Source organism: Haliotis asinina, chromosome 2 (assembly GCF_037392515.1).
Source record: "Haliotis asinina isolate JCU_RB_2024 chromosome 2, JCU_Hal_asi_v2, whole genome shotgun sequence".
Taxonomy (NCBI): Eukaryota; Metazoa; Mollusca; class Gastropoda; order Lepetellida; family Haliotidae; genus Haliotis; species Haliotis asinina.
In genome coordinates, this window is record NC_090281.1 from 58339322 (window position 1) to 58344651 (window position 5330).

Below are 5330 nucleotides of genomic sequence, written 5' to 3' on the forward strand. Positions count from 1 at the left end.
GAGGTACATCGACGGTAGAATTTTGTGTGGATTGAAAGTAGTTTCAATTACACTGTGAGCGGATATAATCGCTGGTGATTTCACATGCAGTTTACAATCGATAGAGAATACACCATGTTGTAGTATTATATTTTCTCTCCTTTCACTACAGTAGAACAACATTAGCGACGCCACTGACATTCTCGGAATGTAGATGGTATTCTACTTTACTACCTACTCGGGTTTTATACATAGGATCTGTAAGACCTTGAGACACTGACATGTGATGCGGTACAGAGGCATGTAGGTAAATCTAATCAGAAAATACCAGATCCTATCTTTTTTTAAACAGAAGCGTTCAAAATATGAACAAACATTGTTTTCTATCTCCAGTATAACAGAACACGCCAATTATCCGCTCGGCTTGAGTGAGTGCGTGAGTGAATGAGTAAACGAATGAGTGAATGAGTATGGACAAGTGATAGTATAAGAGAGCAGTTTGAAGGGAGCAAGTGTGTGAGTGAATAAATAAATGAAGGAAGGGAGGAAAAATGAAGGAACGAATGAATGAGTCAGTGAATGAGTGAATATGGGAGTGAGTTAGCAAAGAGTAAGTGAATGAGTAAGTAGACACATGGATGGATGGACGAATGAATGAATGAATGAATGAGTATGTGAATGAGTAAGTAGATACATGGATGGATGGACGAATGAATGAAGGAATTAATGAGTATGTGAATGAGTGTGAATGAGTATGAGAGTGAGTTAGAGAGCGAACATATAAGGTGTTTAAAACCAGCAATGTCAAAGTATATATTACAGAACGGGAAGAGAAATGTTAAGGATGTGCACAAGCATATCCAACATCGATCGACTATCTATCTTTCTTGACCCACATGACTCAAGCAGTCACAGCGTTGATGATGAAATGTTACTAAGGATTCAACACTTGTGGACATTCCTCGGATGCTTGGGAAGGAAGCCGACTGGGGTAGTTCGGTGTGTACATAGCGTGACAGCACGTGACGGGGAAGGATAGCAGGGGTTTAGATACAAATCCGCCATTCCATGTGTCACAGACTATAGTCAGGGGTCATCTCTATGACTGTAACCTATGGCGTCATGGTTCTATGGTGCTCAACGTCCAACTACCAATACTATTCAACTGCATTGCAATAATCGAGCACTGGGGCAACCAAACAACGTGAGCTTGGACCATAAGAAGAATGGGAACTGACGACCAGTCAACACATAGATAATCTCGTTAACACCTAAGTCACACGATGCTGTTCAAAGAGTTTTGACGACACTGTCAGCTAGATAACGGTCTGTCAACCCTCTCGCCCACCATGGGCAGTGGAAGTTATTGCCCTCGTGGTCTAGATGATAGCCGTGCTGATGCACTCTTCTATACGCCTGTTCACAGGACATGTGAATGTTCCGGCAATGTCAAACGTGGCCTAGTGGTTAGAGCGTCCACCCTGGAAACCGAAATGCCACGGGTTCGATCCCGGGCCGCGTCATACCAGAAGAGGTTAAAATATGATATTTGTTTGTCCCTGCCTGGCACTTGGTATTAATGGTTACAACAAGAACTGATCGACTTGGATGAGTCTGAGTTGGTTATTCATGCTTTTCTGCGGTGTGGTATCTTAGTGAGCTAGGACTATAAAACCAGTTTACGTCTGGGCTAGTTCAAGCACATACACACGCATGCATGTCGCCACATGAGCGAATATTTTAAAGTGCAACGTTAAACCGAATTTCACCTCATATCACCTCCTACAAATGTCATGGCAGGATACACTACACAATACAGAGAACACAATTTCGACTTGACAAGCTACCAGGCCCTAACCGCACGAGGGACAATATACACCCGAATTTTTCTGTGCATATAGACAACGTACATTTTTACATAACTTCTGTACTCTTGACTGTAAGATATTGATTCACTGGGAGTCATTCTATTCCTTTCAGGGCCAGCTCCAGTGTATACGACTGTTCACAGGGACACCCTACACCTGTGTAAGTCTATTAACAGAGACAAAGTGAATTGTGACACACGTACAACCCACTTTTCAGATATACAACGACTCATGTAAAATACTGAATACATTACATTTCTCATCGGTCATACGTCACAGGTCGGTATTATAAAAAAATAGAGATCAAAAGAATTCTATTTCAAACGTGAATGGTGGGTTCGACGGTCGAGACTTTTGTACTGAAGAGGATTGATTGATACATGGAAGGAATTGTGAAATAGTGGAATTGATCTGTGTGAACATTATAGGTTGTTGTGGAAGTGTATCCACACGAGTAAGAGTGCTTAGTTTTACACCGTGTTCAGCAATATTCCAGCAACATCGTATTCACAAGACACTTGAGCCATTTCAACAGGTAATAAGTAACCAAAAAAAACATGGCCCTGTGACCTTTTGAAAAGGGACAAACATGAAGAAAGTGCTGTGATCAAGCTCTGTTTCGCAATTCCTTCTACATCGTGTGTTACTGTTAGATCTTACCAGTCAACCCACGTATATTTGAGAGACTAGCCTTGTCTTGCTTCAGGGCAGGTTTCCCGAGGTCAGTCTTAAACAGTCTTAAACTGTCGTTACTTACTATCGCTTAAATCACTCACTGACAAACAGATCCCGTTTGATACAAGTGACAACACCCAAAGTCCTCACAAAGCTTATGTGATGTTGTACGGTACCACTTTTTACACTTTTGAATAATGATTTAACCTGTTTGTACAGCAACCTGTAACTTATCGAGTTTCAAGAGAATCTAGTTTGGATCAATAAAACATTGAATTTCAACGCCAGTATTGATTATCAGGCAAAATCAATATCTGAACAAGTTCCGTTGGGTGCAAAAATCAAAAAGTACGCAGATATATCAACTGATCAATGCAAATCAATAATGGCCCTCTATGTTCATACTAATCATCAAAAAAAAAACATGACGGTTGCGATCTCCAAATAAAATAAAACGATATTTTGTTCATTGAACATGGCGGTAAGATACATACGTTGTAAGCTTCCCCTGGGTGATATGGTCTGACGTACGCCTTCTTGTAGTAGTGTCATCCCTGGTGTACCAGCTCAGACCGTATTACCCTCAAGAGAAGCATACAACTTATCATGTACACAACCGTGTGTGATGCTGTACATTAGTTTTGTATGCAGCCGTAGACGATGTTATACTCATATGTACGTTTGTAAGAGATGTTTTACTCTTACGTACAACCTTATACAACCTTATGTTGTAGCATCGCATATGACATAGTCATCGTCCAAAATACATATCGATCTCAGTTCACCAAATGTCATCCAGGGTCAATTACTCGTATTACGCTTTTCCGTTCACAAAGCAGATAAGGCCACAAACATGGATTGTCCACTCATATACCGCCACATAGATGCCCCTGACCTTATGGGCGACCTGGGTAAACAACGTGCACAAAGGAGCTTACTCACCCATACGGGAACGTTCATATGGAGATCGATGAAAGTATTTGGGGTCGACAATAGAGCACACATTGCTACCCCACGGTTGTGGGACGTCTTGAATCGCCCTGTGATCTACTGAAGGACGATGAACACATACTATGGGTATACACATGTCTGGTGATTCGTAACATGTCCAAGTGCATACTTCCATACGGTTATAGTTCCCCAAATCATCTACTTGATGAGGTGGTTGAAATGGTGTCCATGAGTATGGTTTACACCTCTTTTAGTAATATCCCAGCAATATCACGACGACGGACACTAGAAATGGTCTTCATACATTGTATCCTTGTAGGGAATCGAACCCGGGTTTTCGACGTGACGAGCAAACGCTTTAAACACTAGGTTAGCCGTCGTTCCCACATGAAGCTGGTCACAGTGCTGCTTCGTCATCATTTGTGCTGGGGAAATTGTATGGCCTTGTACTTCAACCAGAAGAGGTTCAGACATTGGGGATGTAGTGAAACAGGTTGGGTTCAGACAGTGGGCATGTCGTGAAACTAGAGTGGGTTCAGACAGTGGGCATGTGGTGAAGCAGGTTGGGTTCACATAGTGGTTATGTAGTGAAGCAGGTTGGGTTCAGATAGTGGGTATGTGGTGAAAAAGGTTGGGTTCAGATAGTGGGCATGTCGTGAAACTAGAGTGGGTTCAGATAGTGGACATGTTGTGAAGCAGGTTGGGTTGAGACAGTGGACATGTTATGAACCTGGGTGAGTTCAGACAGTGGACCTGTTGTGAAGTAGGGTGGGTTCAGATAGTGGTTATGTAGTGAAGCAGGTTGGTTCAGACAGTGGACATGTTGTGAAGCAGGGTGGGTTCAGACAGTGAGCATGTAGTGAAGCAGGGTGGATTCAAATAGTGGGCATACCACGAAGCAAGTTGGTTCAGTCAGATAGTATTTCATTGCCACATGACAACCAAAGGTTGTTACAAATCTTCACTTCGAGTGTAAGGGGATCTTTGGCATTGCAGTGTTAAGCTATTCACTGGCCTTTATGGTTCACAATGCCTACCGGATTAACACACTGCGAAAAAATATACAGGCTTTTGGTAAAGGAGTATATTACCATGTCCTGGAGGTTTATTGATATAGATCTTACCTTTCCCCATAATCTCGCTTTCGCTTATTACCAAAGTTCATTCATGAGGATATCTCCATATAACGCTGTCTGGGTGGGGACACCCGGACTAAGATAGATCGACAGACAGATCGATTGTTTGTTTGAACCCAAACTGAAATGCGATCTGTGACCGGACCCGTCAATCTGACAATGCCAAGGCTCCAAGCTACGAGGGCGACTTTACTGAATATTTGATTGAGAGACCACTCCTTGGAATTCCTTGTTCATGCATACATTGACATACCCAACCTGGGACATAATCTCTAGGTAATGTAGAGGGAAAGAGAGCATAGGCAATTTGACCAGAAACAGTCTCTATAATCCCTAATGTAATCAGTGATTATTGTCACTATATTCCCTGGTGTAAACAGTGATGACAGCCTCTTTATTCTCTAATGCAATCAGTGATGACAACCTCTGTAGTCCCCAATGTAGTCAATCATGGCATCCTTTATATTCCCCAGTGCATCCAATTGTTACAACCTCGATATTCTTTAGTGTAATCAGTGATGAAGCCTTTTTATTCTCTAATGTAATCAGTAATGACAACCTCTGTATTCTCAAGTATAATCGGTGATGACAATCTCTATATTCTCGTCTATTCAACGTCTATTTCCTCACGTGTAGGTGTTTATAATCTGGACATTCACCGATGTCATCGGTAATTGCTATAAAGATACGATTCGAAGATACGGGATGGGATGGGGGAGGC